This window comes from Apostichopus japonicus, chromosome 2 (genome assembly GCF_037975245.1).
Source record: "Apostichopus japonicus isolate 1M-3 chromosome 2, ASM3797524v1, whole genome shotgun sequence".
NCBI lineage: Eukaryota > Metazoa > Echinodermata > Holothuroidea > Aspidochirotida > Stichopodidae > Apostichopus > Apostichopus japonicus.
The window spans coordinates 20,546,697-20,572,728 of NC_092562.1; the positions used below are offsets into that span (position 1 = coordinate 20,546,697).

Here is a 26,032-nt window from a genome sequence, read left to right on the forward strand (position 1 = left end):
CGCGCAATCTCGCGGCAAATGAGAACCCTGGGCCTGCATAATAGATAGTAGTAGTATTAAAAACTGAAGAAGAGCTAAATTGGATATCTATATGGTTTGATCCAATAGACGTGCACGAGCTAGCATAAGCAGCGGAGGCAGTGCGATGTTAGTAGTAATGCTAATTATAATTAAATAATTTATTTATTTACAAGTTAATGAAAGAAACAGAAGCAAATAAAAATTATTGAGGGAGGTTTTATACCTTATCTTACACCTACGTATTTGAACATGAAAACATTGTCAGTAGAGAATATAATGCATTTATTACAGCATCCAATATGTAATTTCTTGAAAATCGTGATACACGAGGGTAAACAAATTTTTTCCGGGTACCCGGATACCCGACGGGTAACGGCCCTCGGGTACCCGGTTCCCGATTTTTGGACCCGTGTAAACACTACTATATATATATATATATATATATATATATATATATATATATATATATATATATATATTTATATAACCTATATAAATATGACCACAACTGCCTGGTATGACAAATCAATAGACGGGGGATCAACTACGCAACCCAGGAAATTAACGTTGTCACAAAAGTTGCCATTGGGGACATCTGTGGCTTGTGTTTTTGTTTTGAAACTGGAAGTGTTGCTCTTCTGTGAAAACATATTTCTTTTAAATTGGATATTTATAACACAGAGATTGATTGTACCTTCGCTACCAAACAGATTGTCCAGGAATTTATTATCGGATAAAGGGCATGCGTTCAGACGACCACAATACGCGTCGTAGTTATTACACTTATATGTAATTGAAAGCAAAAAAAAAAAAAGGAGTTACAATAACAAAAGAAGTCACAAAGGATAAAAAAAGATGAGACAAACGGAAATGATACCAAATATTTGATCGATTGAGTCATACGTGATGAAAACAATGGACTGGTCAGATAAAGACATCTATACCCTGAGGAATTAGCTAAATATTACATGTTATTTAAACGTGATGATAGCAATATGGATGCAGTGATGGCTGAGAGAAATATTTATGAAATATATGAAAGTAGTTAGGTAGACCGGGGTGATATGAATGTCATGTTTTCCACGGTCGCATTTTTTTGGTTTTTTTGTGTGGCATTCACAGGTCGGACCCCAAGGACATTTACGTCACCGGGAACCCTTTTTATCTCTTCATGTTTCCTTAGCGTACGGTATATTATGAAAATTAGAATTATATTTTCCTTATGAAATATATCCCTGGGCCCATTCACAGTTTCCCTAATAGACCCAGGGGCTGGGCTATATCCCCTTACCCCCCCTCCCCCTCCCCCAGTACCCCTTTCGCCAGGTCTGTTCATCAACAATGATAAGACCAGACGATGCTATATTTTATCTTTGTAATGAAACAAAAGGAAGGTAGGGAAAAAATTCACTTCCAAAACATTTCTGAGACTATACTTTGATCAACCGCCTGTCACCATGAATAGTAATTTGAGTTGAGGGCACAGTTCTTGAACTTTCTTCAATTTCCTAATAAAAGAGCACTTTTGTTATTATGCAAAAACCAAAAAAGAGGGTACGTTTTGTTACCAGAAAGGGGCACTTATAACTTGTAAAAAGGAACACTTTGATGTTTTCAAATAAAGAGAAAGGAACCATGGAAACGGGGTACGACCATACGCCCCTACGTCGCTATTCCCCTAGCTCCACCCCTCCTTTCCCCCCCCCCCCCAAGCCTATGGTCGTGGTCGCGCTCCGAGGCACACATATGCCAGATCTGACAATGAGTATATACACAGAGTATATCGGAGGAAATAGCCAAATAAGTATAGTTAAATCTACATTGTCGAATATCGTTTAAGGGATTTACAAACCTGACGGTAAAATCATTAATTGGTGCGCATGCAGGTTTGGATTCAAATCGGTCCAGCTGTAGAAATCATTTTGATATACATAAGTATAACATCAATGCGACAATGATCAGGCGCTTCTTCTGACATAAGGATAACTGATAAAAGTTATACATGAAAATCAATCAAAACGTTATCATCAAGAAAACAAAAGACAAAAATAAACATGAAATAAAAGACTATGGGCTCGACTAGCCTATATATACCGTTGATGTGTAGGCATATGCGTTAATTAAAGCTTTGAGGACTAGCCTACCGTGAACGTGTATATTCGTTAATTAAAGCTTTGAGGAAGCTTTAATTCCACAAGGAGATATTTCTCCTTCTTGTACTTGGTATAATGACACATTCTTGTCATTGATCATGAAGTTGTGTGTGATAAAGAAACTGATCTTATTTCAGGGGCTGATCAAGGATAGGCTATTAAGAACGAGGGGGTGTGACTCTGAGGTGGTTGGAGCCTACTCGAGAATAGAGGGGTGGGGAGTTCGGGGGGGGGTGATCCCTTAAATAAAATATAATCATAGACTTGAAAGGGTGAATTCTGAGATATAATTAGAATATATAATTTAGGTAGACGCACCTGGGTCCCGGCCTATTAGGGCGTCCTGCAGCTGTCGGAGTGGTCTAATCATTCCTGACTGAATGTCAATAACCCCGGCCGGCTCCGATTGAACGCTTTCATCCTCCACCGACTGACGACGGGGAAGGCCGGCCATAACCCCCCCCCCCCCCCGCTCTGCTTCCATTTGTTCAATCCATTGTTGAAGCGAGTATATTTAATCGTAATTTTGGACTGCAATGGATGACATTGAAATGCTCTTCTTAACTTTTTTTTCCACTCAATGAATATAAATAACTAATATAATCTAAACCACTTCTCAATATCTAACAGACGATTGCCAGTCTCATATTTAGTATAAAAAAATGCAGTTATTCAAGTCTAAGATCATATTCAACAACCTATTTGTTTTCATTCTTCATTAATTGTGATTAAACTTAACTATGATGAAATTACTGAACTGTATTGCCACTTCATTCTATCGAACTCCCCCCCCCCCCGCCAGCCCCTCTTCCCCCTCAATGGATCCGCACCTTTATTTATGACCATTGCTTACCTTTCCAGCATATATGAATAGTACATTAATCCGGATGACAAATATTAAGAAAAGTACAGCAATTTTGTCTCACAGCCAATCACGAGCTAGACAAACGTTGCTTACAAAAGGATAAAAAAATATATAGGACATTGCACTACCACTATAGAAGTATATTTTGTGCATGTCCTGTCAATAACAGAGCCCCCACATGTGGAAAGAGTTATTGCTTTTCTTGTTCCATCCTTTTTTGGTTCCTTGCTTTAGCAAAAGGAACCTATGCAGTCAGGTTGGCGTGTGTGTGTGTATGTATGTATGTATGTGTGTGTGTGTGTCTGTGACACTTGCTTGGGTACGCTCTATCTCAATAAGGGAATGTTGGATTGAGGCCAAACTTGGACTATAGATCCACCATATGGAGAAGGTGTGCCCTATTGTTTCTGGTGCCCACAAAGGTCACCAAAGGTCAGTTATGGTCCAAAAACCGAAAATATTAAAACTGCAATAACTCCCAGTGCCAATGTGCGACAAGATTGATATTTTGGGACAAGTTGTGAACTGGTTAGGGGAGCATTTTCAAACTTAACGGTCATGTGATCCGAGGTCAGCAAAGGTCAATTAATGATAAAAAACTAGTATTTTTGCGATAACTTGAGAACGAAATGTCCGTTAGGGTTGGGAGTTGCTTCAATGTAATCCAATTGTCGACCCGCACCTGGGTGACCCTTGACCTCAATTTGACCTTTGGTGACCTTTACGTGTTTTTGGGGATTTTTACAGTTTTGATGCTATTTTCAGATGTCAAAGGTACCTTCTGAACATAAATGTCAATAGGTTGACCCCGTGTGACCTTTATGTGCGAAGTTATATGGGGTCAAAGTTTTTCGGTCGGAGTTAGGATGGTTGTACAGACTTGTCGTTTTGTTTTTTGGAATCAGGAGATTAAACTACATTTGAAACCAAGGTCAAAAGGTCAAAGGTCACATTAGAAAAAATGTGCTTATTTTGGGAGGAAACGAGCAAAAAAGAAAATGTTTGGTTTTGATGCTAGATTTGGATACCAAAGGTACCTTCCGATCAAAAATGTCAATGGGTTGACACCCGTGTGACCTTCGTGTGCGAAGTTATACAAGGTCAAAGTTAATTTTCAGACATTTAATGCAATAACTCCCAGTTCCAAGGTGTGACGTGGTTGATATTTTTGGACAAGTTGCAAATGGTATAGGGTAATATTTTCAAACTTAACGGTCATGTGATCCGAGGTCACCAAAGGTCAATTAATGTTAAAAAACTAGTATTTTGGGAGGAGAAAATGGGCAAAGAAAAACATGTTTGAATTTGTATAGTTTGATGCTCTATTTAGGTCTCACCGATCAAAAATGTCAATAAGTTGACCCAAGGTGACCTTTGTATGTTAAGTTATATGAGGTCAAAGTTAATTTTCAGACTTTTAGTGTAATAACTCCCAGTGCCAAGGTATTACACGGTTGATATTTTGGGACAAGTTGCAAATGGTATAGGGAAATATTTTCAAACTTAACGGTCATGTGATCCAAGGTCACCAAAGGTCAATTAATGATAAAAAACTAGTATTTTTGCGATAACTTGAGAAAAAATTGTCCGTTAGGGTTGGGAGTTGCTTCAATGTAATCCAATTGTCCACCCGCTTCTGGGTGACCCTTGACCTCAATTTGACCTCTGGTGACCTCTGGTGACCTTTTTGTGTTTTGTGGATTTTTACAGTTTCGATGCTATTTTCAGATGTTAAAGGTACCTTCTGATCATAAATGTCAATGGGTTGACCCCCGTGTGACCTTTGTGTGCGAAGTTATACGAGGTCAAAGTTAATTTTCAGACATTTAATGCAATAACTCCCAGTTCTAAGGTGTGACACGGTTGATATTTTTGGAGTAGTTGCAAATAGTATAGGGTAATATTTTCAAACTTAACGGTCATGTGATCCAAGGTCACCAAAGGTCAATTAATGATAAAAAACTAGTATTTTTGCGATAACTTGAGAACGAATTGTCAGTTAGGGTTGGGAGTTGCTTCTACGTAATCCAATTGTCCACCCACATCTGGGTGACCCTTGACCTCAATTTGACCTCTGGTGACCTTTTCGTGTTTTGGGGATTTTTACAGTTTCGATGCTATTTTCAGATGTTAAAGGTAACTTCTGATCATAAATGTCAATAGGTTGACCCCTGGATGAGCTTTGTGTGTGAAGTTATAGGAGGTCAAAGTTAATTTTCAGACATTTCATGCAATAACTCCCAGTGCCAAGGTGTGACAAGGTTGATTTTTTTGGACAAGTTGCGAATGGTATAGGGGAATATTTTCAAACTTAGCGGTCATGTGGTCCAAGGTCACCAAAGGTCAGCTAATGTTAAAAAACTAGTTTTTTGGGGGGAGAAAATGGGCAAAGAAAACATGTTTGAATTTTTACAGTTTTGATGCTCCGTTTAGGTCTCACTGATCAAAAATGTCAATTGGTTGACCTAGGCTACGGGTGACCCTTGTGTGTGAAGTTATGTATACAAGTTCAAAGTTAATTTTTAGACATTTAATACAATTAAATCCCAATGCAAAGGTGTGACACGGTTGATAATTTGGGACAAGTTGTGAATGGGGTGGTGGAACATTTTCATACTTAAAGGTCATGTCATCTGTGGTCACCAATGTTATCATATCTGTTGACCCGCTTGTAGGTGACCTTATACTTCTTACATTTTCGACGCCATATTTAGATCTCAAAAGTGCCTTTTGATCAAAAATCCGATCACATTTTGTGATCACAAAAGTGTTGGCCATAGTGTTGGTTACTTTATGCGTACATGTAGGACCACAATTACTTGGACTATTTGAGCCCAATCTTGCTTGATAATATTATGTGTATTGTCATATACCCCAAGCAAGGAACCACAGTGCCCTTGGGCTCTTGTTTTCAACCGTATAGCAAATCCGTCTGTCAGATAATGATTGAGCACAATTCTGATTCGGGAAAACATTTCATAATTTCCTGCTTTCATACTCCATTATGGTAAAAGTACCGCATGCAGGCTCGTTGTCACTCGACTTCCGGTTTGTATTGACATGTGCATGTAAACATTAAGGAGACGCGCTTAAAAACGTACGAACCTTTGAGGTTGCTCCCTTTAGTGGCACTCAACTCTGATAGTACTCCTTGAGCAGTGGCAGACTGGCCGCACGGGCATTTGGGCAATGACCGGTGGGCCGGTGGCCCGGTGGACCGGTAGGCTGGGCAACCTGGTAAAAATTACAGCCCATTTTTCACAGTATTTAATAGAATACAGACGGGCTGTGTAGAAATATATATTTAAATGTGGGAATCAGCTCTTGAAATCATCATGTTAGTTAGTCTGTTAGTTCATAACAAAAGAACGTGCTATTGGCAACCCGTCCGTGCTAATGGATTTTATTTAAGTTTCTTTCCATTTTTTCAAGCATGTTGTCACAAAATGCTAGAAAAATGGTGATACATCTTTGACCATAACTTAGATCAATATTTTGGTTTTAAAACAAGAGTGTGATAATAAGGCTTTTGATTATTTCTGTGCGGTTTAAAAGGGCAGTAAACCTAACCCAACTGACACCCCTGGATCCCCGCCTAAGTACGTCCTACATGCCAGTGGCCAGGGTGAGTGGTCTTATACTTTCCTGATTGGAATACAACCCCCCCCCCCGACTAACGATGATGGTTGCCCCCCCCCCCAGTGGCCTTTACTCATACCATTCCAATATAGGTTAGTACACATCCGTTTAGTCAATATCTGAGATGTTTGTATTTTATCGCGTCAAAAGTTTGCAATGCATTTGGGGGTTAATTAAAGGGCAAAACAAGGTGTTGGAATTCGTACTCGCATGGATGCCATGGGTGTGTCTACAAACGTATAGACCTCTGAAATGAAGACCGAAGAGGCTTCTTTCAGTCAATCACTTACCCAATCGACCAATCATCAATTAATCAATCACGCCCTGTTGTAAGGACAGTAGCTACATTTTTACCAATATTTTGAACATCATTCACATTATCATAACAATTAGGCCTGTATCAAATATGATGGACAGTTTGACGCCATTATCATATTTGCTTTAATTAAAGAACCATTCCAACCAGACATGATATACTTTGTAAGTAAATAAATATAAACCAAGATAGATCGTAAAAATAACCTCTCGTGTTTTGTGTTTGTCTTCATTTTGTACGAAAATAACTGATCGAAAATATTTTCAATTTCTGCATATAGTCATCATTTCAACATTTGTAATCAAGTCAACCTGTCAACTGTACTACGACCTGTTTTGCGAAATATTTCTTAAGAGTTTGTTTTCTTGCTTGTATGTGAAAGAAAAAGAAAAGTACAGCCCACACAACGAGCGCTAGTTTTTGTTTGCAGTATCAACCAGCGAGGGGATTTAATCGTAATAAAATTCGCGACGAAGACTATAAATCGGCATTCGATTCGACACGACCGTTCAAACGGGAGCCTTGACGAATCCTTGGCTATTAGTTGTCAATCACGATGTATTGTAACTCGAACAATTGAATACGATAAGACCTTCAAAAGGATATCTTTCTTCTCTCTCTCCTTTTCTTAAGGATATCTTACTTTTTGTTTGTCATGTGTGTATGTAAACACTTAGGAAATCCCGTGTGAAAAAAGGGAGTTTGGTGGGTGAGTTATCTTATAATGTACTGCATGTTAATGGACAAGAAAAAAAGCCTCAATTAATTCTGAATACTTTTAGAAACGACTTTCGATCGTACGGTACCTCTAGATATTCAATGTTTTTGGTTTTGGCCTTCCATGGCTTATTATCTAATCAAGGTAAATAAGACATATACGTATGGCGTCCATTCATTCCTTTCTGTTTTTGTACTTCTTCTCAGTGTCAATGACGTAGCTTGCGTAATATATTATTCTACGGCGTTCTTTAATAACCATCGTGGAATTTAGTTGAATATCGGTCTATTAGGTAATCAAGATCTTTCACCGAGTTAGGAAGGGGGAAGGGGAGCTGATGGTAAGGGGGAGACCATTATGTTACGATAACCTATTAAATTTCACCTCTATATATTACTTGCTGTATATTGATTATGTCTAGAACGGTGAGAACTTTATATGGAGAGCAGGGGTGGATTTCAACTACAATCGTACATTTTAACCCTTCCTGTGGTGAACTCATATATATATATATATATATATATATATATATATATATATATATATATATATATATATATATATATATATATATATATATATATATATAAACTACAACAGTATTGTAACTTGATTTGTACAAATGTTGTTGTTGTGAACTCAGTTCAGTTGAATTAAGTGGACATTTTAAACAAATGTTACAGCCATCAAAATATTGGAATTATACCCAGTGTCCTTAAGAGCATTTCCACAGATATATGTCACCGTGTACTTATAACACACATATATAAAAAAGACTGAAACCAGTACCTATATGGCTAGGCCTGACTGGGGGGGGGGGGTGAAGGTGGAAAGGGGTGGAGGTGGAAAGTGACAAAATTGATAATTGATAAGATTGAAAAACAATTAAGTCATTACTTGCGAAATCAATTTCACAGTGTCAAAGGAAATGTGTTCTGTTACTGTGAAAGTTAAAGAGTTTTTCGTAATTGAAAGGGAATATTGTGTAACGATCTGTAATGACATTAACGGATAACAACAATTACAATTTATATGACAATGTAAACAGTGTACGAGGGATGCGAAAGTTTTATTTTTGTATGTTGGTCAGGTCTGATGATCAAGTAACATTTGTCAATATGAAATACTAATTTCAAATAAGAAAGGGGTTATGATTATTACACCATGCAGTTAGAATCAACAAAGACAAGCTTTACGTGTTCTTCATGTATGAACATGGTGACATGGTCATAAACTTTATGAGCAATGCTCTCACTCCCAAACGTAGTTCAGTGAGCCTAGGGAAACATTTTCGCTTTGAACATAGCCAAGTGACCTCTAATGCTATCGTATCTCTTGGAACATGGAGGTAAAAACCTCCATGCTTGGAAGGACACCATTGAAATCTGAGCAAACATCATGATCTGACAATCTCAAGTGTTACCATATAAATACCATTATAATGAGCTATGGTGTTGTGTTTCTTCATTAGAGCGGTCAGTGCCAGGATGCATTAGGTTAAATTCTTTAATGATTTTTTTTTTTGAGGAATCGTTTAATCGAAGACCTTTAATCTAGAAGAATTGATGTATGTAAGCCGAGACTATACAGATTGTATATACTCATCAGTCATTGCTTATCAGGCGTGCTTGGTCAAGACGGAGAGGCGATAGGTGAGGTGATGAGGTTTCTCAGAATGTCCTCTGTATCTATAGCAACCGAACATGGATCTGACCACAATGCCCAACATTGAAAGGACACTCTATTTTGTCTCTTTTACTTACACTTAACAATACTAGGAAAGCATTCTGGCTATAACAAAAACCTTGCAAACGGAATTAGGAAAGGTGGGGCGCATGTAGGGGAGGGGAGGGATGGGGTTCGAGTCCCAACTCGAAATTAAACCAATCATTTAATATTCCCCCCCCCCCCCCTATTTCGGAGCATATACAGGATAGGGTTGAGCCACATTGGTCATGAAATAGGCTACCGGTTTCCCCATACGGTCGTGTTAGAAGTCAGCATATGTACTAAGCTTTCCAAGTATACGATGCACGTAACCTTTTTGCCCGCGGGAAGGAAGGGGTATGGTAGCGATGGGGTGGAAGTGGGGAAACGGACATTGAAACAAGAGATTTAATCCAACCGGACCAAGTTCCCGTGGGGCGAGGCAACTGTGCTGTGGGAAAGTCGGATTTTCTTTTTTCTCTGATTGGAGCGGACACCGAAAGAAATGTGACAGTGCCAAATCTCCCTTCAATAGTTTATTGTGGATATTCTAAGTTAGTGTAATGTCAAGCCATACATGTCAAGAATAACATTAATAATTTTATTCAATCTGAACTTTTGTTTGAATTTTTATTAACTCGTCTCACAATTTCAGAAACACATGACAAAATGTTACGAAGAACAAAAACAAAATCAGTACCGGTATATTAACATCATCGTGTCACGCTGCTGATATACTATAAAATGTTACACTTATAGACTATATTATATTAATATGAAGCCTTATATCAATGCAGATTTAAGTTGTGAAGTTTATAATAAAAAAATTAAAATCTTTGTACCGTGTTCTGGTGACGCAGTTTATGCAATCCCCCTTATTCCTGTTTTCCCGTTTAGCCTCAAACAGCATGGACAACATATTCTGTGCATTTTTTTTTTTAAATATCGTTTTACCCGGTGTGTACGCCGTCAGTTTGGTCCCTCCCACGCTTAGCACTGAGGTTGAGCTTCTTTGTGCATCGCTGCCCAAATCGAGGGCAACTCCTGTCGAGAAAAGGGCCACACAAAAAATGAGTTGTAGCACGCCACTTTAGATTGCAGGGCGAATTGAGGTCAAGTTCAGATCTCGGCTAGCCTGTTGGCTAGTCAGGCCGGCAATTTCCGAGTCCAGAGGCTCGTCTGGAAGCAGAGTTGACCTTTTGAAAAGTTTTACAGGGTGCACTGGCAGTCATTTGAAAAAAAGACAAACTTATGCAGACGACCTTTTCAAAATTCCAACAGTTTCATTTCATTTCATTTATTTATTTGTTTTATCACAACGTTCATGTGATAGAAATAAGCACATATCAAGCACGAAAAATACAAATGAGAATTGTGAAAGGAAATTGGGCCTTAATGGTGCATTACAATATATATATCGTGGACGTTTTCGTCTTGTTAATTAATTAAATCTTTAGTTTAAAGGGAGTGAAGACTCGCGCGCAAAGAAACGTCTGATGCCGGTAATCTGACTTAGTTTCAAATGAGGTGTAACAGAAGTGTTAGACACCACCATCGATCCCAGAAAATACACACACAGCTTGCTACCGTCGGTAATTAGAAACTAGTGTACAGTCAATACATGCAGCTACGGTCAATACCCACAACACAGTGTACAGAGCAGCGATGGACATCTCAGGTCCAGCTAAAGATAACAAGGTATCACGTTTCATTACTCTCTGCATTTTGTAGCGACAGGAAGAAAACTTCACTTGCAAGCAACGGAAAGTTAACTTTTTTCAGAGGGCGGCACGCCGTTTGGGGCGAGTCTTCAATATCTTTAAACATGACGTCATTGCAAAGCCCGTGCTCAGTGTCACCTGTATTGGTCCCAAATATGCTAGGCAGTCAAATAATGGTCACGCAATACCAATCTTTAACACTGCATTTTACTACCACATTCAAATTACTTTGAGTAATTGTCTCATTTTAGCGCGTCTATACGAATATTTTTGAACTGGCAGTTGTGTTGATAAATTTAAAAAGAGGCCCGCAATATTATCGTCTAAATTTTGAATTCGCTCGTTCTCTGCGATTGCTCCCAAACTTTTGAAAACACATCTTCATGACTGCGTGATTATTAACTATAGAGGGACCCGATATTATGTATGTGTGGGTGCGTGTGTGAATGTGTGTGTGTGTGTGTTTATAATGGAATTGTATGATGATACTCTAAAGGATATTGTTATATTCCATTAATTGTAAATTGCTTTCGGTTAAGTCTCCCATTCATAGGTTTCCCAAGAACAATATATATATATATATACATATATATATATATATATATATATATATTTATATATATATATATATATATATATATATATATATATATATATATATATATATATATATATATATATATATATATATATATATATATATATATATACGTTTTTCGTGTTACGAGTAACGTTTCCGCAATTTACAAGCAGTTGTCAGGATAACTTTAGGAACAATTTTTTCTCCATATCACTAGTTACAATCAGATTCTAGCGTCAATGGCACGTGGTCACATAGCCGTATATTAATGAAATGGGTGATACTCGAAAAATCCATTACTTCCTATAGGAGCGCCATGAACAAGTTTATACGTGTAACAGCTGCTTACAAACGGAGATAATTGCTTGTTGACGTTATAAGTGATAGAATCCGTTTACTAGAGGGAAATCAGTTTCTTAAAAGTTTACTTTTAAATGATTATTTTATGAATTTTACGGAAGTTTCCATAAAAGAAAACTTTTACAATTTTGTTTTGTTTTGTGTAGAACTTTGAATTAGACGTAAACACCTCCATTTTATCATCTCACGTGACAAGTTAACTGTAAACAAGACAACAAGCGACCTTTAATTGTATCATACTCTATACGGTGACCCTTTTCCCTGATTTTTTAAAAATTTAAGTTTTTAACATTCTGAATGACTTCTTCATTAATACTGTCACCATTCGGAGTATGTTTCTGGTGTTTTATTTCTGAAGTTCACTCAAACACGAATTCCTATTTTCAAATAAGAGAGAACGGATGACAATTGGACGTGGGATCTTCTTTGAATAGGCCAAAAAAGCGCCGCATGAACTATGACACAGTTGAACACAGACAACCAATATGTATGTAGGAAATACAGAACATTGTTTATCGAGTCAATGTAGACCGTACTCTAAATTCCAGTATTTGAATGTTTGTCAACAAAACGGCACTTTTTACAAGTAAATGGTTTTATATATACATTCTCAACAGGCCATTTTAAATTACATTTTCTATGGACATTTTTACGGAATTTCCTGAGGGAGACCCCCCCCGGAGACCCCTGTCTACGTAGCAGTCGGTTCCATCGATTCCACGGCTAAACCAGAAGGGGGGGGGGGTATAGAGCCTATATATGGTGTCATGAACATTCAAATGATTTATTTTAATTTTATTTCTCAACAAAAGGCCTCTTGTTAACAACAGAAAGTGTCATTTTGATAAATTTAAGACCGTAGCACTTGATGAATTTTTTTCTCAATATGAGTTAGTGACGTAGCAATTTTGCTAAAAGGAGTTTACATTTCTTAAATAATGACTCAAAATAGCCAACACAAATTAACATATCTATATGTGTGATATGGTACTTAAGAATTTCTTAAACCTTTCTTCTCGTTTAATTTTTTTTTTCTGGTACCGTACCGTTTATTACAAAGCGTGTTACTGAAACAGTACCGTTGCAAAACACATTGTATAAAGTTGCATAAGAATCACATATTTTATTTTCCAAGTCGATTAGAGAAATGAAAAGCTGCGCGATTGACTAAATTACACTGCTCATACAACTGAACTGGCTAGGGCAGGGTTTCCCTAACTTTATAGGCCTACCCCCACGAACCCCCTGTGGATGTCAGATTTGTCCACGAACCCCCAACTTTTCTAGACACGATCTGAGTCATTATTATACTATAATACGCACAACAGTGCTTCGTAAAAGATCAAGTTCATAGTGTAATATTGTAATAAAAAAAATCATGTATGTCGATAGGTACGACTTTTGTACATTACTAAATTATATGATACATCAGATTTTAGTTCAACAAGAAGTCCTCTAGTTTTGACTTTCAGAAACGTCACGCGAACCCCCTGGAAAGGACTCACGCACCCCCCCCCCCTGGGGGTTCATGCACCCCAGTTAGGGAACCCCTGGGCTAGGGGGTTATCTTGGAATCAACTCCGTCCCAATTTATCGAATTTTATTTCAAAGTGCGTCCCTTCTCTCCAACGTTACACTAAATATTAATTTGGCTTTATCGGTGACTTGAATCGCAACACCGAAACCATAAATAAAATTAATTACTCCTGTTATTATTGTAGACAATCACCAAGACAATTACTCTATTGTTACATATTATTCGTATCATCAAAGCGCCCTCTATCCACGACGGAGAAGGTATCATTGTTAAAAATGATGAACCTTCGGCCTACACATTACATTACATTACACACTGTGAATTAGTTCTTAATAGGGTCAGTCTCGTGTTAATATTTGATATTAATTAGGATCAAATCATTTGCTCCGATAATACTTTTAGACAAGGCTTACAGGAGGTATGAGATAATACACAGCGAGAGTGGAATGTATCATGTATATATATATATATATATATTATCCATGAAACTAAATTATATTTGAAGTGCCACCTATGGCAGTTGATATCTAATAATAATTATATTTTAAAACAAGTTAAAAAAAGAAAGAAAGAAAGATTACTTCATGTGTGGCCAACCGCGTCGTGACGACATTAGTCTGATGGTGTCCATCGGGTGTCGACAAGATACCAATTACAATAATTGACTTAGAAACATATTAAAGTATATCAAATCAAATTCCGTATGCGTTGTTAATGCTTTATGTTATTTCGTAAAAATTCATTTCACTCATTATCACTCACGCGACATCTTTAGCCGGATATGCTGGCGTTTTTTTTTTAATATATTTTTTTTTACATTAAAAAAATTCCATTAATTTAAAACAGGATAACCGTTTTGACATTGTTTCCTGGACATCAGTGGTGTCCCAATCAACATATCTAACCACCCATTGAGCATTGTCGTTAATGTATAGCGTATGTGAAAGTGGACCTTATATGCCGGGACACCCTAACCAATAGGCTATGGACGCTGATTGTATGTCCAGAGATTCGAAACCGGTAAGGAAGGTCGTAATTCCACTGTAGGCGTATGTCACCTGTATCGAACTATACTAGTTCTAGTGTTGGTGACATGTTTGCCCTACTCTACAGATTAAAACATGATGCTAACCAACTCAAAATCATTTTTGATTCCTAAAGCCGGGTCTCGAAAGAGATACTTTGAACAGACATTGTTGATGAAATGGAGGTAAACGACGAAAAAGGCAAATGTATATATATATATATATATATATATATATATGTATATATATATATATATATATATATATATATATATATACATATATATATATATATATATATATATATATATATATATATATATATATATATATATATATATATACATATATATATACATATATATATATACATATATATATATAAAGGGTATATTTATAATCAATATCTCGGAATCTCAGAAAGCTATATAGTGCGCACTTTGAGTCCTGCTGTTGACCACTCTATTTCCTCTTTAACTCCCACACCGAATGGCCTGCCGTTTTCAATTGAATAAATTGTTCTCCACCCGGTTAAACGGCTGTCGAGCCGCCTGCCGATGGGTTATTACAGTCTGGACCGAATCTGTATCAAGCAGAGCTAAGCGAACAGCTGGCGGTGCATTGCATTCATCATCATGAATACTCAAAAGTTCACACTGAAACAATTATTTTAGTAGACGACCTTTGATCGCTCCCTCTGACTCTCTCCGTCCCATTTTATCTTGTCTAACTTACTCGCCTCCGTCAGTCTCTTGCTTCAATTTTTTTTGTGTAATTCTTGCTTGTTTTATTTTCTTTTACTTTATCTTTATTTATTGTTTGCTTTTGTTCTTTTGTAGTTTTCCTTTCATTCTTTTATTCTTGTTAATTTTCTTATTTTCGACTTGATTTCTTGCTTGCTTTCTTGTTTGAAGTTTGCTTGCTTCTCCCTTTTTAACTTGTTGATGTTTCCGTTTGACTTAGTTGCTGTTACTTACTTGCTTGCTTGTTTGTGTTCGTGAGTGTTTGCTTCATTTACTCTTCGCTTGTTTGCTGTGTTCTTGGTTTATTTCTTTGCTTAATTTAATTTTTATTTCTAAGCTTCTTTTATTGCTGGGTTTAATTGACTAATTTGCTTGCTTCTTTGTGGTTTCCTTCGTGAAATGTTTTCTTTATTTCTTAACTGTTTCCCTCCCTTTGTAGTTTGATAGGCCTATCTGTTTTATTGCTTTGGTTTTTTCTTACTTCTTGCCTCATTTTTTTTCTTCTTACTAACTTGCTTGCTTGTTTTCCTTCCCGCAGTCTTTCTCATTTGTTCCTTCTCTTTCATGCAGCATACTTTTCTAATTGCGTGATGTCCTCTTTTCCCCTTCTTCCGCATGTCTGCAAATATCTGCATTTGTTTGTGGCAGTAAAGTAACCATGCTCAATAATCCGAGACGGAAGAACTTATTATGGTTCTTCATGGCTACCGTAAATAAAGTTCGCTCGGTTCGGTGTCTTTTATTGTGAAATACACCGTGCAAGGGAAACAGTAGTTCGCGACAAGCTAAGTGAAACGGACGCCACCAGTCACGCTAAAAGAGGCAAGCGGGAGAGGTTATGTGTTCTCCCAAGGAATTCAAACATTTCATATTTTGATAGGATACTTTCAAACTTATTCATTTTGGAATAACGTATTGCGGTGAGTGATACTTTTTTTTCTTTTTCTTATTATGAAACCTATTTTTTGTTTCTTTGAAAACGTGTTCTTTTCATTTGTTTTTTTAACTCTTTGCTCGGACATACTTGATTTAATAACTGAATATCAGTTTAAAATAACTATACCTTTCATTTGAATCACTGCCGGAGGCAATGAGCAACCTGTATTTAAGACATTTCGCCGCGTCAAGAGTCAATGTACTATTCCTAGAGCATTATGTACGCTGTAGATATTTCGGGATAAGTATTTCGTATATTTAGATATGAAATCCATTTTCTCCCTCACTAGACAATTAAGTATAACAAAACAGTTAATTGAGTGAGCACCTGGGCCACCATACTTCGCACTGTCCTGAAAACACAGTGCCGTTTTGCCGACCGAGGCTAATATATACCGAATACTTGTATATATATATATATATATATATATATATATATGTATATATATATATATATATATATATATATATATATATATACCGTAGCTGATTGCCTCGTACACGTGACGTCTGCGAGTATATGGTGGAAAAAGAAAGAAAAGACACACATAAAACAATACGCATTGTAGACATTATGTGTCTTAAGAACTTTTCCTCGTAGCCAAAAATGACCTTCGCAATCACAGGGGAGTGAGGGTGAGGGAGGTAGGGAGGGAGGGGGGGGGGGTGGCGTTTCTTCGGACGGTAGTTGCATGGTTGTGCTCGTTTTCCATCACACGTGGAAAACACTTTCAATTAGCTGGAAGTGTTCATTTCAGACTATGATATTACGGAGGACATACTGGTATTATACCACAACATGAGTACCAATACACTCTATGATTAAGAACAAAGGTATTCGTTTACAAAGTTGTATTCAGTGGTAGTTGTACTCAACGGTTGGGTATACTCAACGGCTGGTTGTACTCAACGGTTGGGTGTACTCATTTTGTACCACACAGAGACTTTCATTTAGAGGAAATGATCATGTCATTGTACATGGATTGTGGAGCGCAGACCACTATAGAACGAGTACCACAGCATGAGTACCAGTACACGGTAGAATTTCCATTTGTACTCTCCGAGTATAGAAGGCTCCATGAACCGGTACGGTACGGTACCGGCTTACGTACTTTATTTTTGTTACACTTCTAAATGTCTTCATCTACATCTAAAGGTCTTCTAAATTTTCAAATACCCCGATTACAAGTATATGAGTACAAATCCACAAGGGCGAGTACTGGTGAATTTGCTAGAAATGCGAGTACCAGTAAGCACATGTAAATACGCTACGGACGCACTTTAGTCTGATGGAAGGGGTTGTGAGATCCAAGAGGGTTCGCGAGGAGAGATTGTATGGAGAGAAGGAGCCTCCAAGTTATCGACAACTATGGACTCTCTTCACTATAACAGCGGACTAAACTCTTGCTTTCGAATTTAGGGGTCAGACATTTTCCAACATCCTCTCCTCCTTACTCCACCCCCCCACCCCACCCCACCCTGGTAACACAATGGTATCATTTACTAATAATGTGGAGTCGTTTTTTTCCGAAAAATTATGGCTTCATCCCATTTGAACTACCAAGAGAATCGGTCCTTGTGCGTGTATGTATATGCATGTGTGTATAGTGTTTACGAGTCTGAAGTATTGGTTATATGATGGCAGTGATGTACGTACGGTCCACTGTTATTCCCGAGTAAAACAGTTTCGTCCATAACTTCAGTTATAGAAAGTCACAGAGAGTAAAATCCTCCCTTTTATCTGAACCGTTCGGGTATATTATATATATTATCTCGATTCGCTTTCTTAATGAATATGGATGCTTTCCAAATGAATATGGATATTGTGTTTCACTCAAGTTATATCTAAACGAGAAAATTCTATCGTAAGATCTTATACAGAATCCCCACCCCCCCCCCCAACAAAAACCAGAAAAATCTATCCAGCAAGGTAACATATACTTTAATTTCCGTGCTTGGACTCACCCTTTGTATTGGAAACATACCGATAAGTGCTCATTTTCACAGAGCCGGGATTCGCAGGTAATGGGGGGGGGAGGGGAGGGGGAGGGGGGGGGAGGGGGAGGGAGGGGGTGGAGGGCATGCGGCCAGAACAGTAGAAAAACGTAGGCCTATAACACAGCCAAAACAAAAAAAAATGGGTTGTAACGCATTATTCATGCCGTACAATTGAATTGAACATTGGATGAGCTACATTTGAAAAGTCGGTCATTATATGAATCGGACTTACGTTTTTTTTTTTAAAGCTTGAATCAATGTATTAAACAGACCTGTCACATTAAAAAGGTCCTTCACTATAGAAGTATGAAATGTTGGTTAGAATGCCCGATATATTGATTTCATGACCTATAAAAATGTTTTAAACCCACTGTTCTGTTCTACTTGTCTCACAGGAAACCTTAAGTGTCAATAGTCGTTTTGATTAGTGCATTTAAAATAAAGAAAAAAAAACTTGCAGCGCAATACTACTCTATTACTTGATTGCGTGGTCAAATACGGTAAACGCTGTAACTACCAAAATGGGGGGAAGAACTGGCAAAGTAATTGATAACGATTATGAGACGTCAACTGCAACAGCTTTTGGATATAGTCTCGAGTTTTGACGCCGGACAATTTAATTGGTGTATATTTAGGCGGGAAGTCAAGGACAACAGTAAATACCAACAAAAACCAACGTATAACATGCATGACAACCGCGTGTTTTTTCTCTGCACGCACGATTCCATGAATTTTTTTTTTTTTTTTTTGACCGAAGAGAAAATCGTTGTTTAGAATTTGGCTTTTTTCCCCCGGCCTACAAAGAAGAAGAGTATATACTGCTGATGAGGTTAGCAAATTGATTCGACTTGACCTGCGTAAAGAAACGGCTGATTGAGGAAGACTATATATTTTTGTTTCAAAATAGTCCAAAAGATAAAGTTAAGATCACAGTTTCAAATATGGATTTAATAGTTTACATATCTATAATTAACACATTCTGCTGGGATTATAATTGCATCATAATTTCCTTTCGGCATTTAAGTAAAATTGAAGAGGAACATGCGTTTTAATCGGTCGCTTAAAATGTGGTGCGAAACATATATTTCTTTTCATATCAAAATACCAGTTCTATATATTCAAGAATTTAAGCAATCTCATAGCACATGGTATCTCCACTTACAGCGCTCTTTCCATAGGCGTAGGAGGCGGGGGGGCTGGGGGGGCTGCAGCCCCCAACCATATTTTTTGGTGAAAATTCGGGCAATATGCTGAGAATTTTTTGTGCACCTACTGGAAGAATAATAATTTGCAGTGTGTTTTCCATTTTTTTTGGGTGGGGGGGGGGGGGGAAATTCAGCAATATGCTGAGAATTTTTCGAGCACCTACTGAAAGAAAATAATTTGCAATGTGTTTTTTAAGTTTTTTGGTGAAAATTCGGGCAATATGCTGAAAATTTTTCGGGCACCTACCAGTGGCGGAGCGTCCATACAGTCAGAGGGGACGGATGCCCCCCTGACGGACTCAAATGGACTGCTGGCGCCCTTTTCAGCTTTTTACCACTCTTTACTTGTTCGCGATTATTGACTTTTTTTATTGCGCTCTCAAATACCTATTGACATTTGTCACATTTTGTTGGTGGAATTTTCTGACAAATGGCGATGACACCTATTTATTCTTCGTTTATCTGCAAATTAGCAAGGCCTGGAAAGGGTCATTTCCGGCGATCTAGGGAGTATCTTTGCCCAAAAAATTTCTCTACGCTCCGTGCCAACCTGTGGTGGCGTTCTGCTTAGATAGTGTCGAAAGCGCCCCTACAGACCATTCTCCCCCCTGACCAATACCCCTATTAGCTCCGCCAATGGCACCTACTGAAAGAAGAAGAATTTACAATGTGTATTTTCAATGGTTAAACTGATATTATTATCATTATTGTTGTAACGACTTCCCCAATAATTATAACCAATATGGAAGGGTAAAAACACGGAAAATGATTGTATGTTATTGGCATGTGATGTAGTAACCAAAGAATGCCTATATGATAAGCACATTGACATGTGGAACGCGCGCGGAGCGCGCGAAAAATTTTGGTTATGTTTTTCGGGCAAGTCGTTACAGCCCCCCCAAATCAAATGAGGCTCCTACGCCTATGGCTCTTTCCATACAAGAATCAGATACATTTCGATGTTCAAAACGGTGGTCTATTGAATTCGTTTAATAGAAAGGCGCAAACTTGTTATAACCGTACGGAATAGTTTAAGTGTGTATTCTGGTACATGCAATGTACAAAGAAAATATTCTATACTCTTATATATATCTCAATATATATGTCCTTAATTCGAGATATGCTTGAATGAATGGAACGGGGTTTTTTTGGGGGGGGGGGGGGATTGTGGGGTATTGGGGGGGATTGGCTTTCACTTCCTTTACTTCAGTAATTGGGTGGCAGAGGGTGGCATGTGATGTTAGCTTTACGGTCTATATTCTCATCTGCATAGTTATAGATTTTCACCAAAACGCAAGAGCAGAAATATCATCTTCCTCTTTTGGATAAAATGATTGATAAATGAAAAATATTATTGAGAAAAAAAGAAAAACAAGACCAGACATTTTCTGCTCACATGATGGGATCATTAACTATGTTGTTGCCTATAGTGCATTTACAAAATAGCACAGAATTGAAAAAAAGTGGTGACACAAAACGCTATGATGAGGTGTTTGTGACCTAAAGATTGCTAGACAATCTTGGTTACCCAACAGAAGGCCATTTTTAGTCGAGTGGATCAAGTGGCAATGGTGAGGTTGGTTAGGAAGATGTAGTGGTGTGGAATGGTGGAGGGGTGGAGGAGGGGGGGGGTAGTGGTACGGCTTCGTATATCTGGTTCATATTTTTGTCCAAGTTTCCATCGCTGCAATCTGTATAACTCCACACAGGATTAAAAGTTGTCTATGTACATATCAGGCGCGTATCCAGGATTTTCTAACCCGGGGGGCGCGAATTACCATCTAAGCGGAGCGCCACCATCGGTTGGCGCGGAGCGTACAAGAAAATTTTTGGTTTTGATACCCCCCAGATCACCGGAAATGGCACTTCTCGGGCTTGAAAATGAGCAACCAGATGTACACTTTTGCCTGAGAACCAAGTATATCCCAAAAGTTTTTTCCATCCATAACCAGTCACACATCATGTTCGACCTGATTGCATGTCCTATGGATCATTGCTTTTGAGGTGATTCTACGTCACCGCCCACAATATCCGAAAGCCCCACTTTTGAAGGTTTTAAGCCGATTATTTGTTGAGAATTTGAAAATTCCCATTTCTCGTGAATAAAAATCACTTGAAAACATACCCATAATGTTGCAGAAAATTCAATCTATGGACAAGCAATATAGAAAAACCTCCTTGAACCCCTAATAGACAGGTGAAAATTGCACGAGTAGAAGAAAGTATGATGAAGAATGTTGGTGAGGAAATTGTCGAAAATTCAGACGCAGTTAATTTCTTGGTGTAGAAATATTGCAACCTCTTATAATGGCTATTATAAAACTTGGTTTCGGAAATGAAAAATAGCAGATATTTCCGATATCATATCGAAAGCGAACACTACACACATAGGCGTAGGTCCCGTAGGAGGCGGGGGCTGATGTTGGCATCGATATGTTGAACGCGCGCGAAGCGCGCGAAAAATTTCGCCTTTTTTTCGGGCAAGTTGTTACAGCCCCAAATCCAATTTGGCTCCTACGCCTTTGACTACACACATAAACAGTTTTTTGAGGCTGTTCATCGTGGAACATGCATTTCAATGCTCACTGATATGATCTTATATCTGCTCTTTGCTTTACAAATTCGAACAGGCGTGTAGCGAGTAATTGCCAAGGGAGGGGCGAAGCCTGTAGGCAAACTATCTAAGCGAAGCGCCACCATGGGTTGGCGCGAAGCGTACAAGAAAATGCCTCCCAGATCGCTGGAAATGACACTTCCCAGGTCTTGTAAGTTGCATCTAAGCATTGTCTATTTTGAAATTACTAGCGATGTCATAAAGAAAATTTGCACGGGGGGGGGGGGGCGGTCGCCCCCCTTCCCGAAATGCGTCATGTTCCCCGACGACGCGGTCGAGTTCAAGACCAGTTACAGTTGGTTCCATATAGCACAATTGTACTACAATTTATACGATTGTTTAAGGCGTCCATACACACAACGCGTTATGATAGACCATATATAGTATTTATATAGATACATTAGTGAGAGAGGAAAAATGGAAACGTCAAAAATGGAGTTGTCGGTGTAAGGGGTAGGGTGAGGCGCACACCCCCTCCGTAATCCTTGATCTGTCACTGGCTACCCTGTGTATATAATAAGGATCAGCGCTTTAACTATGACTGTTCCTCTTTCTCTTTCCGAGGTCTTGGCTATCTTCTACTCCCTCCCTTTCTCCTTTTTCTCTCTTTTTTCTTTTTCTTTTCCCTTCCTTTCTCTCCTCCTTTTCTTTTTTTCCCCTCTTTTTTCCCTTTTTTCTTCTCTTTTTTTTCTCTCCTCTTTTCCTTACCCGGGGGGCGCGCGCCCCCAACGCCCCCCCCCTGGATACGCACCTGCATATGCTCCATTCATTACGATCAAAAGTGTCGTTTGCTATTGCGCATGCTCAAGTCACAAAAGAAAACACAACGAAGGTAATACCTCAACATGAAAGGTACATACACTACGTATTGCAAACTAAATCATGTGCAGCCATCAATCGGTAGCTAACTTATGGAAATATATCATTTTTATTTCGTTATCATGCAAGATAAATTACGGGAGGGGGACCTTCGTGTGTTATTGTATTATTTAACCCATGAGGTACATATTAGTACCTTCGGACAGAAAAAGGGGCTAACAGTAACGCAGGTTATCGATAAAATGTCTGTCCATATTTGGGTCAAAATGTATAAGTATGACAAAAAGAAATTTCCTGCTCTTTTATTTCTTTACATTAAAACAATTCAAAAATCAATCATTGTGTCGAATAATCTCGAACATCGCGGGGCACTTGAAAGTGTGCCAAATGGATCCTTTAGGGAAAAGGACACTGCGGAGTGCACTATACCTGGTATCTGTGGCCCCGGCTACACCGCCCTGGCCCTGTTTTCAACAAAAACAATAATAACAGCAACAGCAAACAGCTGTTGTTTATCATAAAAGGTAGCCTATGTTTTAGTAACGAGTAAATTTATGAAAAGTGCATTTTCACAGGGGTAGGGTAAGGGGCACGTGCCCTATATGTTTCCCCGACTCTTCCTCCCCCTCCCAAAAAAAGGTGTTATAAGGATTCCCACCATCTAAATTTTAGATAGTGCGGTTGGTAAATTAATTGTTTTACCTTTAACCTTTTTGTGATTGGTTCAATTTCCGGTAACTTGATTGGTTGATTAGCATTGCACACTTCCTCCCCAATTCCTGTAACAATAAATTCAATTAAACTCTCAGTGAATATGTGCCTTTACCTACCATATTAAAACGATCATAACGCTATACAGTGGATATAGTTAATTGCCTTAAAACGTTACACGTTAAAAGAGGCTTTTTGATTTGATTATACCTTTGTTGCTGATAGTTGATAGTATAATAAATATCAAAACAGAAAACAAGCGAAACAAAAAATTAGAATATTCTAATTATTTTCAATTTGTTTTTAAAATGTATTTAATACTATAATAAGATTAGTTTTCCATGCGATTGAATTTGGAGAATTTGAATCAATTCACTTATTAATCGCTCAGTTATCCTTTTTTCATAAAAAAAAAATATCCGGGATGAATTATTGAATCATCTAATAATAACAATAACAATACTACTAATAATAAATATATCATTGCATATCATGTGTATATACTGAATTGTTCTCAACAATGTTGATGGCCCTTTATGATGGTAATTAATAACTGCAGTAATAATAATAATACTAATAATATTCAATTTAGTGATTGATGCAACCGATTTTCAGCCATCCCTATTTGGCAGTCCGGTATGGGGGGGGGGGGGGGGTTACCAGTCGCTGCTTTAAATAAAAGTCTATTGTCACGCACATTCTGATAATTCAATCTGAAGACAGGAAGAAGGAAACGCGTTATCGTAATGATTGTGTAATTCAGTAATACAAATGTGAACAGAATATAGATATAAAGTTCATTTTTATAAAATTGTGGTTTGACTTATATTTGATGTGATTTTGACATGTAAAAGATACAAATGACAGATGTTCAAATAACTTTAAATTTCAAATGTAGAAACAATCAGCGAGATGTTTAAAAACAAATCATATCGCAGTCCAGATTCTAGGTGACTTTACTCTCATATGTGTGCCACGATGCATGGGGATAGTCTCATTTGCATATATGGTTTCGACACCACCCCTTCACACCTGCCCCTCCCCATCCCAATGATTTTCACTCATTACACTGATAATACAACGACATATAAGGAGAAACTAGCAATTCAGTACATAATAAATATGTTGTGTCTAATATCCATATTCATTAGGAAAGATTCCATATTCATTAGGAAAGCGAAGGGAGAAATTATATAAAGTTTACCCGAACGGTTGAGATAAGTGGTGCATCTGCTCTGTCACTAATTTAATCTATCATATATTCGTCTTACGTTAATTCCCCTAACTGGAAACTCTTGAACACATATAGGCACATAAGTCAACAGTTAATAACACCTCAGCCCTGATTCTTATACATGAAACGTATAGGCTAGATATATCTACTATACAAGTCAACGTCTCCACAAGTAGCCTAACCATATATGTTACTGCACTGGTTTGAAAATGAACTGACATAAACTCGTATTTTTACCTCACTTTTTAATCTGATATTTATGCCCCAAAGTAACAAACATGGTTTGCAATTGCTTATTTTGATTGATGGGTAAATTTACGCACCCAACTGTGATAGCCTAATCGGAATCCAATATGGCAGCTATGACTCCGGTTGAAAGTTGCATTTTGATTGCAATTTGTCATAATCTGCCTTCTTACCTTCTTTGGTCCATCAAAATGGCAGGTGCAAGGATCTGTAAGTCAGGAAGTACAATGATATGAATGTGTTTTACCTTGAATTTGTGGGACGCAAACTTAACTTTACGGATTAGATTCAACGGTTAGCATATGACACGTTAAATGAAATGGTCATGTGACTAAATACGACCAATAGCAATAGACCAATATTACAATATGAGTACACAAGTATAGTACAAAATACCCCGAAAACGCGAAGACGAGGACCCCGAGTATATGCAACATACTGCTAGAATAGTTCTCGCGTACTCGCTACAAGTCTCTCTCTTAGTTTGATATGACAGTCCTCACCCCCCCCCCCCCCCACCAACTGAGTATCATGTCCAAATATCATATGACTGATCAAACTGGCGCAAAGTTACAGTCGAAAGGAAAGAATAGTTTAAATCTAGATGACAAATAACACCTTCGTTCAATATGAATGCCCTTGGACTCCTGAGAGATGGTAAGTGTTCGAATTATCAGAATACCAAATAATAGAAAATAAATAAACACTTCAAGAAAGTCAACCACTAATGCATGAATTCCTAAAAAAAAAAAATTAAAAAAAAAAGTGGAGGGGTGCGGGAAAACCATTTCCTTTTGTTGTCCATTTTTGCAAGGTCTGTAAATATAGAAAGACTTTTTATAAGAAAAAAATTTCCTTTTTTTTTCTCAAGCAAAATAGAAAAT

At 37.8% G+C, this 26,032-nt stretch overlaps 1 protein-coding gene across 2 annotated transcripts in view; it reads left to right on the forward strand.

Moving 5' to 3' along the window:
* The first annotated feature begins 16,163 nt into the window (after positions 1–16,163).
* The window catches only part of LOC139981612 (pancreatic triacylglycerol lipase-like), a 37,940-nt gene continuing 28,071 nt past the window's right edge, over positions 16,164–26,032 (forward strand). For both annotated transcript variants that reach the window (XM_071994133.1, XM_071994141.1), the window contains exon 1: positions 16,164–16,305. The gene's annotated coding sequence lies outside the window, so the exon portion shown is untranslated. The remainder of the gene's footprint in view (positions 16,306–26,032) is intronic.